Source organism: Micromys minutus (assembly GCF_963924665.1).
Source record: "Micromys minutus genome assembly, chromosome: 28".
NCBI classification, from domain to species: Eukaryota; Metazoa; Chordata; class Mammalia; order Rodentia; family Muridae; genus Micromys; species Micromys minutus.
Window position 1 is genome coordinate 3691366 of NC_137963.1, and position 16291 is coordinate 3707656.

Below are 16291 nucleotides of genomic sequence, written 5' to 3' on the forward strand. Positions count from 1 at the left end.
AACTTGATAGTGATTTTTGTGCTCTGGAAGCCAAGAATGTGAAGACATCTACAGAGAATATATATCTAGTGTTTGTGCTTTCAGATGAAAGCAGAAACTGTACCAGGGGCTGGGCCAGAGGCATTTTAGGTGTAGTCTAGCAAAGAATTTTAGAGCATTATTCTTTTGTCTTGAGAACTTAAGAGAAGATGAATTTAAATAAATGGACAAGACTAATGTAGGCAGGGTTTCTAGTACTGTGAAGAAATACCATGATCCAAATCAAGTTGGAGAGAAAAGCATTTATTTGGCTTACACTTCCACGTCTCCATTCATCCTCAAAGGACATTGGGACAGAAACCCAAATAGGGCAGGAACCTGGACATAGGAGCTAATGCAGTGGCCATAAGTGGGTGATGCTCAAATGTTTCCAGCTTATGTCAAGTTGACATATAACCATTCAACATACACTCATAAAATATTACATCATATCATAAAGCTAAATATTTTTACCATTCATATTTATTGATGCTCTATTTATAACAACAATAAAATAGAAACAATCTAGATGTCCTTTAAAATATTGAGCAGTTAAGATGTGATATACCACACAAATAGATTAATATTCAGTTAAAAAATAGAACTTGCAGCAGAAATCGGTAGAATTATGATATATAATATTAAGTGAGGTCATTCAGACACAGAAAAGAAACCAAAACACATATTCTTACTTACATGAATATTCTAGACCACAATATATACATGTTCAAATGTGAACAGCTATAAATGTGGTTATTTACAATATTTAGAAAAAAAAATAAAAGGTAATATTGGGGATGAGGTTAGATGAAACGCAAGCAAAAGGACACATGAGTCATGAAAGAATTGATTGTTTCTCTCATTTGACATTTTTCTTTTCTTACTGTGAGTAAATTACAAATTGTTTTTCACAGTGAAAGTGTAAAACTCTGTGCAAAGCTCTGTGAAAAAAATGGCTATTGTCAGTTTATAGACATTAACTGAGATACATAGTCTGAGACCGGGGAAATGTCTTTTGGCAGTGGCTAGCAAAATCTAGTTTGTGATTTGTGTGTGTACCCTGTGTGTATGTTTTTTGTGTATGTTCATTACAGTAAATGATTGTTTTATACTGAAATATATAAATGAGATCATTTCTCTTGCAGAGTAAACTTCAAGACAATATAGCATTCAGGCTTTGCAGTGGTTATTACTAAGAGCTTCATCCAGGTCTATAGTGAAAAAAAAAAAGTAACAAAGGATATGATAATGTCTTGCTCTCTAGACAAGGAAGAAAAACAAAAGTTTCAGCTAACTCTAATATAAGAAAGTATCTAGAATTTTTAAAGATATTGTTGACATTGTAAAAACACCTCCTACACTACCCTACATTCATGAGGAGCAAAGACACTACCTACTAAAGATACCATCTAATGAGCATCCAAGTTAATTTGAAAGGAGAAAATAAACACAAAATGGCAATATTATTGAAGAGATTTCATGTTTCATACATCCATTTATGGAAGTGTTTCCCCAGAGTTGACAAGGAATGTATTCAGGAGCCAACATAACTCTGGTTCAAGTGAGTCATCCTACATCCTGAGCTGTCAGCTTCATCTTTTGGCACAGATGGTACTAATACTGTAGTCCTGAAAGATACACAATTGGGGGAGTCCTGCAATCTGGTGTCATAGATTCAGAGAACAGTTGAGTCTAAGCAACATGTGAAAGGGTCACTTTCCTTGTAAGGAGAACCAAGAGGCTATTATTTGTAGCTCTGACAAAATTAAGTTGAAATACATATGTCTGGATGAAAGAGATCCTAATATTATGAGGTAAAACTATGTGGTGTATACATCCCTGAGAGACAGGTAATTGGTGCAGTAATTACTTAAACAAGTAACCTTTTACACTGAGCTAGTGCCTGCACCATTAGAGACTCATGGCATGCAGCGGCTACTCTGCCCCAAGGTCTACAGGCTGCCCTCTACCAGATCTCTCTCTTTTAGTTGCAGTTTACACACACACACACACACACACACACACATCTCATTCTTTGGACCCTGCACGTTGTCAGTCAGCACAGCCAACAGAGCTGGAATCACATGCGCCAGCTGCCTCTCAGCCATTGCTTTCACACACTGTCCTCCACAACCCAGAAAAAAGCATGACTCAATAATCAGTAATTGATCAAATAGATTTTTATGTTAATTTTTCAACCAACAATACATCCAAACAGTAAGTACACTGCCAATGAATAACGATATAAACTGCCCACCCAGAAAAGATAAAAATCCATCTAGTTCCCCATCCTCCTCTGCTGGCTCTATCTTGATTCTTTCTTCCTTCCTCCTACCTTACAAAAACATTGTCCCTGCCCCACTGTTTACTGTCCAGTCCTGCATCACCTTAATATCAACCTACAGATAATATGTATGGAAAGCAATAGAGTTGAAAGTCTGGCTCTCCACATGTCTTTTGAAACCCAAATATTTTTGTCATATGCCCCAGGTGCCACACATTGAGCCATGGGACTTTTCCTATTTGCAGTCAGTCTTTTTCTTTGGTTTGATGTTTTATTTCTATGCCTCTTTTCTTCCCCTTTGAAATTGAAATATTTACTATGTGTCATTACACATTTGAACTGTATACCTTGTTTGGGACTAGGAAGGAGACCACAGCTAAGAAGTTGTATTAACTTTCAAAAAAGACTTAGAATTAGCAGTCTTAAAATTCTTAGAAAAAAGTTAATGACTATGGGAATATTTACTTATTTACTTGTATATATGTACAACATGTACTTGACTAGTGCAGATCTTACTATGAGGCTTTTAGAACACTGAAACATTTTATTTTTATTATGATATGTCCATACATTTAGGGAGGGAAAATTATAAAGTCTTGGCTTTAAAATGACATATTTGGTGTAGCATGTGTCCTTGTTGTATGTTGGAAAATCTTTTGGGTAGATGCCAAGTAGTGGAATACCTGTGTTCTCAGGTTGTACTATGTCCAATTCTCTAATGAACCACCAGACTGAACTAAACAATGGTTATACCAGCTTGCAATCCCACAAGCAATGCGTGAGTGTTCTTCTTTCTCCACATACTCACCAACATCTTATCTCACCTGAGTTTTTGATCTTACTCATTCTGATTGGTGTGAGGTAGAATCTCAGGGACCCTATGAATTGCATTTCCCTGATGACTAAGGATGTAGAAGTTTCTTTAGGTGCTTGTTGGCCATTCAAGTTTCCACAGTTGAGAATTCTTTGTTTGACTCTCTGCCCAACTTTTAATGGGGTTATTTTGTTCTCTGGAGTCTAAGTTTTTGAGTTCTTTGTATATATTGCGTATTATCCCTCTGTTGGATGTAAGATTGGTAAAGATCTTTTCCCAATCTGGTAGGTTGCCATTTTGTCCTGATATCAGTGTCCTTTGCTTCATAGAAACTTTTCAATTTTATTAGACCCCATTTGTTTATAGTTTAACTTAGAGTCTGGGGCACTGGTGTGTTCAGGAAATTTTCCCATAAGCCTAAGTGTTAGAGACTCTTCCCCAATTTCTTGTCTGTTATATTCGGTATATATGGTTTTATGAAGAGGTCCTTGATCCACTAGGACTTAAGCTTTGTACAAAAAATGAGAACAGATCAATTTTCAGTCATCTACATGCTGACCACTACTTAAGCCAGCATTATTTCTTGAAAGTACTGTCTTTTTTCTACTAGATGGTTTTGGCTTCTTTGTCAAAGATCAGGTGACCATTAGTGTGTGGGTTTTTTCTTTATTAGATATTTTATGTATTTACATTTCAAATGTTATCCCACATCCCCCTGCCTTATCTCCCTCACTTCTCCCCTTGCTTCTTCCATAAAGGAGCTCCCATTCCCAACCCATTGCTCTAGCATTTCCCTATACCAGGGAAATAACCCTTTATAAGAACAAAAGCGTCTTCTGCTATTGATGCCAGACAATGCCATCCTCTTCTACATATGCAACTGGAGCAATAATGTGTACCCATTGGTTTCTGTTTTTGTCCCTGTGAGCTCTGGGGAGTTTGGTTGGTTCATATTGTCTTTTTTCCCATGGGGTTGACCATTTCAGTTCCTTAGTCCTTTCTCTAGCTTACCCACTGGCTTCCCCTACTCAGTCTGATGGTTAGCTGTAAGCATCCTCATCTGCATCTGTATGGCTCTGGCAGTGAATCTCAGGAGGTATCCATATCAGGCTCCTGTCAACAAACACTTTTTGGCATCAGCAATAGTGCTTGGGTTTGGTGGCTGCACATGAGATGGATCCTAACATGAGGCAATCTCTGGATGATCTTATCTTTAGTCCCTGCTCCTCTATTTGTCCCTGTATTTCCTCCCTTGAGAATTTTGTTCTACCTTCTAAAACAGACTGAAGCATCCACATTTGGGTCATCCTTCTTAAGCTTCATATGGTCTGTAAATTGTTTCTTGGGTATTCCAAGATTTTGGACTAGCATCTGCTTCTTATTGAGTACATACCTTGTGTACTCTTTTGTGACTGGGTTACCTCACACAGGATGTTATTTGCTAGTTCCATACATTTGTCTAAGAATTTCATGAAGTCATTTTTTAAATATCTGAGTAGTATTCCACTGTGTAATGTACCACATTTTCTGTATCCATTCCTCTGTTGAAGAATATCTGGATTGTTTACAAGTTCTGGCTATTATAAATAAGGCTGCTATGAATATAGTAGAGCATGTGTCCTTGTTATATGTTGGAACAACATTTGGGTATATGCCCAATAGTGGTATAACTGAGTCTTCATGTAATACTATGTCCAATTTTCTGTGGAACCACCAGACTGATTTCCAGAGAGGTTATATCAGTGTGGAATCCCACCAACAATGGAGGGGTGTTCCTATTTCTCCACTATCCTTGCCAGCATCTGCTGTCACCTGAGTTTTTGATTTTAGCCATTCTCATTGGTGTGAGTTGGAATCTCAGGGTTGTTTTGATTTGCATTTTCCTGATGACTAAGTATGTGGAACATTCTTTATGTGCTTCTCAGCCATTTCACATTCCTCAATTGAGAATTCTTTTTCTTTCTTTCTTTCTTTTTTGAGAGAAATGCCTCCTTTAATAATGTACTGGCTGCTCAGCTACATTTAAATGTATTTTTTCAATGAATCACAGCAATCGTATCGTGATCCTTAATCATTGAAGAGAAAATTGCACATTCAAATAGCATCCAAAGCCTTCCAAACACTCTCAACTTCATGGGGGATTTGGTAGGATACATATAACATTAGAGAGCCCTCGTGAAAATCATGCTTCTAGGTTTTACATTAATCTCCTAACCTGTATGGTTCTTAAACCTCTTCAGCACTGTGAGAGCATCCCGTCATTTAAACTGACTGTCTAACCCAGCCCAACACAGTAGAAATTTACCAGCCTTTTAAATAATATCCAAGCAGATGAGTAATTCAACAAAAGAAATAAAATACGCTTTATCATAGTAGTCTAAATTATAAAAGAGAAAACAGTTTTTATAAAACCTCCCAAGGAGAACATGTTAAATACATACTCTCATAAGAAACTCATTTACCAAGGATCTACTGAAAGGTAGTTAGGAAAAATCCAGGCATCAGGACATTCAGGTAAGACTGGTTGGTTTCTAGAAGCAGTCAATGAGGGGTAGGGTTCTGCAAAAAGGTAGTTCTTTCATATTATCTGTGAGGGCATTGTGTAGTAATGGGTAATTCTTTGTATAGATCTATATACTCTTTTTGAATAGGAATATTTGTTTTTTGTTTCTCTGGAGTTTAACTTTTTGATAATATAATAATATATATATTATTCCTCTATTGGATGTAGGATTGGTAAGAATCTATTCCCAACCTGTTGGTTCTTGTTTTGTCCTTTTAACATTGGCCTTTGTTCTACATAATCTTTGCAATTTTATGAGTTTCTATTTGTCGATTCTTGATCTTTGAACTTAAGCCATTGGTGTTATTTTCAGGAAATTTTCTCCTGTGCTGTTGTGTTGTAAGTGCTTTCCCATTTTCTCTTTTATTAGTTTCATTGTATCTGGTTTTATGTGGCAGTTTTTGATCCACTTGGACTTGAGCCTTTTACAAGGATATAAGTGGGTTGATTTGCATTCTTCTGCATGTTGACTTTTTTTTTTTTTTAATTCATGGTTTTAACTTTTATGTGAAACATCAAGTGACCATAGGTGTGTGAGCTAAATTCTGGGTCTTTAATTCGAATCCATTGATCTACTTGCCTGAATCTGTACCAATACCATGCACTTTTTAGCTTGATTTCTCTATAGGACAGCTTGAAATCAAGGAGGGTGATTCCCCCAGAAGATCTTTTACTGTTCAGGAGAGTTTTTGCTTTTCCTGGTTTCTTTGTTATTCTAAATGAATTTGCAAATAGCTCATTCTAGCTATTGAAGAACTGAGTTAGAATATTTATTAGTATTACATTGAATCTGTTGATTGCTTTTGGAAAGATGGCAATTTTTACTATATTAATCCTGCTAATCCATGATCATGAGAGGTCTTTTTGTCTTTTGAGATCTTATGTAATTTATTTCTTCACATTCTTGTAGTCCATGTCATACAGATCTTTCACTTGCTTGGTTAGTGTCATTACAAGGTATTTTATATTGTTTGTGACTATTGTGAAGTTCCCTAATTTCTTTCTCAGCCTGTTTATCCTTAGAGTATAGGAAGGTTACTGATTTTTGGGTTTTTTTTTTTTTTTTTTTTTTCATTTTGAATCCAGCCTCTTTGAAGAAGTTGTTTGTCAGAATTAGCAGTTCTCTGATGGAATTTTTGGGGACACTTAAGTATGCTATTATAGCATCTTCAAATAGTAATATTTTGACTTCTTTTCCAATTTCTATCAATTCGACCTCCTTTTGTTGTCTAATTGCTCTGGCTAGGACTTGACTTACTATATTGAGTGAGTAAGAGGAGAGTGAGCATCTTTTTCTTTTTTTTTTTTTTAAATTGAACAACATTATTTTAAAAAACAAAGATAAATGTACAGATTTTAAAAGCACTTTTGCATAAAAGTATATGAATACATTTTTGTCAGTACTTGATTTTCATTAATTGAAGAAGTTTATTTTTTTAAAAAGAAGATAAATGTACAAATTTTAACCATTTTTGCATAAAAGTATAGGAATAAATTTTTGTCATTGCTTGGCATGTTTTTTACATAAGGTTTGATAGTATGCATTAAGATCTTACTAGTTACAATGAGCATAAAATACATGTAAAACAGGATGTAACATGGAATTAGTCAAAGTTTTCTTTGTGTGTAAGGAGTAAACATAATGATTTTTTCTTTTCTTTTATTTTTTTTTCTTGAACATCACACAGTCTGTGAGGTGTTTCTGGAATATTCAGAGCTTTCTGGGATTGGTATTCAATTATCAGTGACTGGATATTATGTCTGTTCTTTTGTGACTAGGTTATCTTACTCAGGATGATATTCTCTAGATGCATCCATTTTTTAGGAATTTCATAAGGTCATTTTTTTCTGATAGCTGAGTAGTACTCCATTGTGTAAATATACCACAATTTTTGTATCCATTCATCTACTGAAGGACATCTGGGTTCTTTCCAGCTTCTGGCTATTATAAATAGAGCTGCTATGAACATTGTGGTGCATGTGTCTTTGTTGTATGATGGAGCATCTCTGGGATAAATGTCCAGAAGTGGAATAACAGGGTATTCAGTTAGTACTATGTCCAAATTTCTGAGGAACTGCCAGACTTATTTCCAGAGTGGTTGTACCAGTTTACAACCCCACGGACAGTGGAGAAGTCTTCCTCTTACCCAACATCCTCGCCAGCATCTGCTGTCATCTGAATTTTAGATCTTGGCCAATCTGTTTAGTGTGAGGTGGTATCTCAGGGTTGTTTTGATTTGAATTTCCCTGATGGCTAATGATGTCAAGCACATCCTTGTATGCTTCTCAGCCATTTGATATTCCTCAATTGAGAATGTTTTGTTTAGCACTGTACCCCATTTTTTAATACGGTTTTTTGATTCTCTGGTGTCTAGCTTATTGAGTTATTTGTATATCTTGAATATTAGACCTCTTTCTTATGTGGGGTTGGTAAGGATCTTCTCCCACTCTGTTGGCTGCCATTTGGCTTTCTTGACAGTGTCCTGAGACATACAGAAACTTTGTAATCTCATTAAGTCCCATTTGTCAATTTTTGACCTTAGAGCTTGAGCCATTGGTGTTCTGTTCAGGAAATTTTCTACTGTGCCTATGTGTTCTAAGGTTTTCCCTACTTTCTTATGTAATAGTTTCAGTGTACCTAGTTTAATGTGGAGATCTTTGATCCACTTACACTTTAGCTTTGTACAAGGAGATAAGAAAGGGTCTATTTTCATTCTTCTGCATACTGAGTGCCAGTTGGACCAACACCATTTGTTGAATAGGCTATCCTTTTTCCATTGAATGTTTACAGCTCCTTTGTCAAAAATTAGATAACCATATATTTGAGGGCTCATTTCTGGATCTTCTATTCTATTCAATTGATCCACATACCTATTCCTGCAATAGTACCATGCAGTTTTCAGCACAACTGCCTTGTAATATAGCTTGAGGTCAGGGATAGTGATTCCTGCAGATGTTTTCTTGCTGTGGAGGATGGATTTCACTATTCTAGGTCTTTTGTTGTTCCATATGAAAATACACATTGATCTTTCCAATTCAATGAAGAATTGGGTTGGAATTTTGATGGGGATTGCATTGAATCTGTAGATTGCTTTTGGTAGGATGGCCATTTTTAAAATGTTGATCCTTCCAATCCATGAGCATGGGAAATCTTTCCAATTTCTGAGATATTCCTCAATTTCCTTCTTTAGTGGTTTGAAGTTCTTGTCATACAGGTCCTTCACTTGCTTAGTTAGAGTCACACCAAGGTATTGCATAGTTTTTGTGACTATTGTGAAGGGTATATTTTCCCTAATTTCTTTTGCCACATGTTTCTCCTTTGAATATAGGAAGGCTACTGATTTGTTTGAGTTAATTTTATATCCAGCCACTTTGCTGAACTTGTTTTTCAGCTGTAGGATTTCTCTGGTGGAATTTGTGGGGGCACTTAAGTACACTATCATGTCATCTGCAAAAGTGATGATTTTACTTCTTCCTTTCCTAAATTTGTTCCTTTGATTTCCTTTTGCTGTCTAATTGCTCCAGCCAGGACTTCCAGTACTATGTTAAATAGGTAGGGGGAGAGTGGGCAGTCTTGTCTAGTCCCTGATTTTAGTGGTATTTCTTCACGTTTCCCACAGATAAGTTTGATGTTAGTTGTTGGTTTGCTTTATATTGCTTTTATTATGTTTAGGTATGGACCTTGGATTCCTGTTCTTTCCAGGACTTTTAACATGGAGGGGTGTTGAATTTTTTCAAATGCTTTCTCAGCATCTAGTGAGATGACCATGTGATTTTCTTTCTTTGAGTTTGTTTAAATGGTGATTACGTTGATGGATATCCATATATTAAACCATCCCTGCAATCTAGGGATGAAGCCTACTTCCTTTTGTTCTAGAGCTTTCAACTGTGCTGTCAGGTTGCTAGTGTATGTTCTCTCCAGTTTCTTTTTGGAAAGACTCAGCACTATGTGTTTTCCTCACTGTTACTGCTTTCATTGCATCCCATAGGTTTTGGTATGTTTTGTTTTAGTTTTCATTGAATTCTATAAAATCCTTAATTTTTTTCTTTATTTCTTTTTTGACCCTGCTATCATTTAATAGAGCATTGTTTAGTTTCCATGTGTATATGGGCATTTTGTTGTCTTTGCTGTTATTAAACACCAGCCTTTGACCATGGTGATCTGAAAGGATGCATGGGAGTATTTCAATCTTCTTATAACTATTGGGGCTTGTTTTGTGACCAATTATGTTGTCAATTTTTGAGAAAATGCCATGAGGTGCTGAAAAGAAGGAGTATTCTTTTTTTTTTTTTTTTAGGATGATATGTTCTGTAGATATTTATTAATTCCAGTTGGTTTATAACCTCTGCTAGTTTTACAGTGTCCTTTTTCAGTTTTTGTTTCCATGATCTGTCCATTGGTTAGAGTGGGGTATTGAGTTCTCCCACTATCATTGTGTGGGGCGCAATGTATGTGTTGAGCTTTAGTTGGGTTTCTTTCATGAATATCGGTGCTTTTTTATTTGGAGCATTTATGTTAAGGATTGAGAGTTCCTCCTGACAAATTTCCCCTGTAATGAGTAAAAAGTATCCTTCCTTATCTTTTTTGATAGCTTTTGGTTAAAAATCTACTTAATTCAATATTAGAATGGCCACTCCAGCTTCCTTCTTGGGGCCATTTGCTTGGAAATTTTTTTCCCAACCTTTTACTCTGAGATAGTGTCTGTCTTTGTCTCTGAGATGAGGTTCCTGCATACAGCAAAATGCTGGGTTTTGTTTATGTATCCAGTCTGATAGCCTATATCTTTTTATTGGGGAATTGAATCCATTTATGTTAACAGATATCAGGGAATAGTGGTTACTGTTTCCTGCTATTTTTGCTTTCCTCTTGCCATCTTGTTGTCTTTGATTATTTGTGGTCTTGTTGTCAGTGATTGGTTCTTGCCTCTCCCTTGTACCTGGCCCATGTCTCTGGATCTCCTGCTCCCCAGCTAGTCGGAATGCCTTCTCACCAGGCCTGTGTCCCTGGATCTCCTCTGTTCCTGGTGGTGGATTGGGCATCTTTTTCTAGTCCCTGATTTTAGTGGGTTGCTTCAAATTTCTCTCTATTTTTGCTGTACATTGTTTTTACTATGTTTTAGTATGTTTGGGCCTTGAATTTCTGCTCTTTCCAAGAAGAAGTGCTGTTGGATTTTTGTCAACTGCTTTCTCTGTATCTAATGAGATGATCATGTGTTGTTTTTCTTTTTTTTTTTTTTTTTTGTGGTTGTTCATATAATGGATTAATTTGATGGATTCCCATATATTGTACCATCCTTGCATCTCTGGGATTAAGCCTTCTTGATCATGATAAACGTTGGTTTTTATATGTTCTTGGATTCAGTTTGAAAAGATATCTGTCATATATAATACAAGTCATAAGATGCACATTTTGAAGAGATTAGGATCTGAGGCTGACACTGTCACAGCAGATGTTATCCAAATACCTGGTTATGTCACTATTGGCTTCTGTTTTAATCAGTTTGAATGTTATATTTTAAAACTAATGTATTTTATATAATCCATTAAAAGGGATGCTTTTTATAAAAAATAGTCTTTTTTTTTTAAATCAAGGTGGTAGGCCTGATTAGACAGAAAATATAAAACCACAGCTTATCTGCAGTAGAAAATTAGTTCTTTGTCCTGTATTTTCATTTCATATAAAATATTTCTTATTCAAAACTTACTGAACAATTAGGTCCAAGTTATCATGGAGAACTTACGTTTCTCATTGTTGAACGTCTTTAACTGATATTCCTTCCTCACCATCTTAGAAATATGTCCCTCAAGGCCTTCCTTATAATTCTATGAGCTAGACTGATTTCAGCATTTCTTAATGATTCAGCCACCACACTGGACTGTCCTCAGGCTATGACTACACACTCAGGAAACCTATCCCATAGAATTCTACTTCAAGCTCTGCTTGCATCTTCCACTCTCCAAAACCTTTTAAACAATTTCTATACTTACTTCAGGATTGGAAGTAGTTCATGGCCAGCATACGAGTGGAGTGTAGGCATTACCAGTATATATTATAGGGTAAGAACTAAACTCAAATTATATTTTGTATTTAACTTAATTGTACTTTTCTTTGCTTAGATAATGTAACTTACATCACAGAAAAGCTCCCCTGCTTGTATCACTGCTATTGACAAAAATCAAGAAAAGGAAATTATAGGTATTAAGCACATAGCATACTTTTCTATGATATGTATGCTAGTAACGAATGACCTTTGCTGAGACATATAGTACTTGAAAAACCAAAATATTAGAAATCGAATTTTCTTGTTAAAGTTGCTTCCTGAATAATTTTTAGAAAGTGTATGTTATCACTGCTTTGCTCCATTACATTTTTACCTTAATGACGTACAATTTTGACCCATTTTAAAGTTTCCCCAATATTTTGCTTTTACTCCAAATTATTAATTAACACATTGCACTATCATATTTATGCATTTTTCCTCTAACTTTCCCAACACAAGGAGGCAAAGGACAGCATAACATCTCTACCTTTATAGGAAGGCATGCAATTTTCCTCAAGTGCCTTTCACAAAGGATGCGTGATTGAATGGCCAAGCAAATTTTTGGTGATTTTTCTTCTGAGCACGACATCAGGCAGTGCTGATAAAACCACTCAAGATGATGAATATGGCAATCTTGGCAGTTATATTTCCCGGGACCATATAGATTAGACACAAATACTCCTCTCGGGACTTGCAGCTTTGCGTAGTTACTATATCACTACTGTCAGCTTCCCAGAAGACACACTGACCTTTCTTAATCAGGGCATCATTTGGAAGACATGTTGATGGAGCTTCTTGACAATTCTCAAGCTTGAAAAGCATCCTCTGCATGTAAAGATTCCCTGCACACACAGCTCGTGGTTTCTGTCTTCATCTGCCTTGTCATTAATGGTTCTATGCTGACCCTGCATCTATTTTTTAACATGCAAGAATGCAATGATTAGCAGTTTCTGGATTACCATCTGAGGATTTATGATGATCTTCATGGCTTGTTGAATTAAAAAGGTTTCCCAGAGGATCAGAAGCACATTATGATATTAGCTTCCATTTTTAACATATGTCCTGGGGTAAATTTAATATACCAGTAGCTGCCTTAAAACAGACATTCATTCTTTCTACTTAAGAAATACATAACTCATTAAGTAAAACATATTTTTTGCTTTCCTAATGGAAAAATAGAATAAGTACATCAACCATGAAGTAGAAAATAAAATGAAAATATATATATATAAAAAAACACTTGACATAATTAATAAATGACCAGGGATAATTACAGATATTCGATTGGACCACCAAGTTAGCTTTTCCTTGCTAAAGTGATAACATTTCTAGGTTTGGTATTTTGTTGCCATGAGAGCCAAAAAGAAAAACATGGAAAAGATGAAATTAATTCATTATTTCATAGACACAAAATATGTCTGTCTGCATGTTATGAAAATCATTGTGCTTTCTATTTGTGTGTGTGTGTGTGTGTGTGTGTGTGTGTGTGTGTGTGTGTTTAAAAGAGGGGTGGAAGAGTGGAGGAGGAAGGAGGAAGAGGGGAGAGGAAGAGGGAGTGGAAGTCAATGGACAGGCAGTATCTGTAAGAGACTCCACATTGTAGATTCAAACAACCGACTCTTTTACTCTGCCTACAAAGTCCTATAATGCCTAGAAGCATCACCGTGCCCATTAATTTTGGAAACTGGTTACATGGAATATCAATAAATTAGTCTCCTTATTCTTTCCATGGATTCCTTGTAAACATTACCCTTAGCACATGGAAACTAAGTTCTCTGGGAATATTTGGTCCTTTATTGTCTCTTATCAAACACATGATTTTATTTATAACTATATTATCAAAATTTTGAAAAACAAGTATAGAAGATATATCAAAGAGGCCATTGAATTTATCTTTTATTTTGAGAATAAAAAAAGGGATCACAAAAAAACACAAAACAAATATTAAAAAGCATTTGCAGAAATCCTAATTTGACTCATTGTTTCTAGGTCTGGTTTTCTACCTTCAGTTCTTCTTCCTGCCAGTTTCAAAACTGTATACCATATTGTATAATTTTTAGCTCAAAAATCAGCAGATTTAAATCTGGGTAATATACTCACACTAACTCAAAGGTCTATTCCAAGTTCTGATAGAACCTACTGGTACACCTCTCTACGTCAAGTCACCACCAGCCCAGTTCATCACCTGCTTCTCATTCTTTGATTTAGTTTTGCTTTGCTTTGTTTTGCTTCTGACAAGCCAGACTCCTGCCTAGAATGCATTTCATTCATGCTTTCCCCGAAACCCTTGTCTCAGTTACTTTGTGTCTTTGCCAAAGTACCTTGTGATCATTGTGAACTCTGTTTCCCTGTAGGGTTTATACATTCTATTTACCCCTCTTACTGCTCAGTTACTTTTACTTTACCAGAATATAGTTTTACAAATCACAAAGTGGGAAGAGCTCCCTGAGGTTCTAGATTAGATTTTATTTTCCTTTAAGGCCTGCAAGCCAATATTCCACCAGGGGCCATAGTATGTATCTATTTCTGTCTTTGCATATGTGAAATTAAGAAAGATTCCAGATTTTCTTTTTCATATCCACATGGCTTTTTCCATATTCCTTCTGGAAATACTTAAGACCTGTCCTCTCTACTATCTTTCCTTCTCTTCTCTTCATTTCCCATTCCTTCTATCTTCCTTTCCTCTTTTTCTCTCTCACTCACAATTTTATGTAGTTGAAAAAATAACATGCCTTAAAGCAGGCCTCCTTTTTATCTTTCTTCTGAATAAATGGATGTTCAGGTTTTGTTAAATAAAAGTGTTCGGTTTTAATAGAATTTATTTTTTCTGACATTTAAAATTTTTCCTGATATTATTGAAACTTTCTAAATTTATCTTTTTAACTAAAATATTTTCTATAGGACAGAAATTAAGAGTAACAAGTAAAAATGGGACAATATGAAATTACAAAACACTTTTACAGAGAATGAAAATTTTACTTGGAGTGGTGAGGCAACCTGGAGAATGAAAGGAAATTATTTATTGCAGTACAATCAAATAATTTTATCAACATATACAAAGAGCTCACGAAACCACACATACACACACACACACACACACACACTCACACACACACACACACACACAGACACACACACCAAGCAGCTGGATAAAAATAGGCTATAGAAATCAATGAAAATTTTCAAAACAAAAATATAAATGGTTGACAAAAATCTTTGATGGACAATCAACATTCTTAACTATCAGGAAAATGCAAATTAAAACCATTATAAGACTCCAAATCATCTCAATCAGAATTGCCATGGTAAGGACTTCAAAGGACACAGAATGTTAACTCATGTGGGGAGAAAAGTCCTCTTATATCCTGTAAGTGGGAGTGCAGCATTCTTAAGCTACTTTCGAAAATCAGCTTGGAAATTTCTAAAGAGTAACTAATAGAAGAACTAATGTACAACCCAGTTCTATACTACTTCTAGAAAGTATAATCAAAGGATGCTTCATTGTACTGTAGAAATCCTTCTGTAACTCCATTGTGGTTCTATTCATGAGAACCAGGAAACTCTACCAACTAAGATGTCCATTAACTGATGAGATAATTAAAACATGGTTCATATTCAATGTATAATATTAATAATCTATAAAGTGTAAGTATTAAGTTTGGAAATAAATGAATATATAACAAGAAAAATACACTAAGGTCATACAGAAAGCAAAATATCATGTCTCCTGGCTCATATCTGGAGTTCATCTTTGATCCTTTCTTTTATATATTTTGCTGAGTGTATGTTTGTCAGTCAAGCTACTAGGAAATGGCCAAATGAAACGGTTGTGTTATGGAAAAGGATATAATAAGATACAGGTAAAAATAAAATGGTAATACTGAGGCGCAAACCATGAAGTAGCTGGTGGATAAAAAAATGAAGCGGAAAGGGAAACCTCCACCAAAGTGAAATGCATCAGAATGCTACATGAAAATACAGGGCAGTATAAGCCAAGTTTACAAAATATGCAGAGTAGAACTTGTGTCATGAAAGGACAGGTGGATAGAACTCACAATGTTAAACTGGCATGGGAAAAGAGATGGGAGAAGTGAGGTCACCATCTAAGAATGTATGGAGAAGTCTTAAGAAAATCTAAGAAGCATCTAAGGAAGTGTTTGACATACTTAGTCATCAGGGAAATGCAAATCAAAACAACCCTGAGATTCCACCTCACACAAAACAGAATGGCTAAGATCAAAAATTCAGATGACAGCAGATTCTGGAAAGGATGCAGGAAAAGAGGAACACTTCTCCACTGTTGGTGGGGTTGTAAGCTGGTACAACCACTCTGGAAATCAGTCTGGCAGTTTCTCAGAAAATTGGACTGAAGAATCTTAGAGGAGAAAGAGCTTAATGTGTCAACCAAGAGCAGAGTGTACGGTGGTGAAGAGGTTAAATCAGCAAGAGCTTGAGTCAACCAGTCATATTGCACACGAAATCAGCAAGCAGAGTGAGGGTGAATGCTGTTTTCAGTTCTCTTTCTCATTCTTTACCAATTCTGGGTGCCATCCTAGGGTGCTCTCACCAGT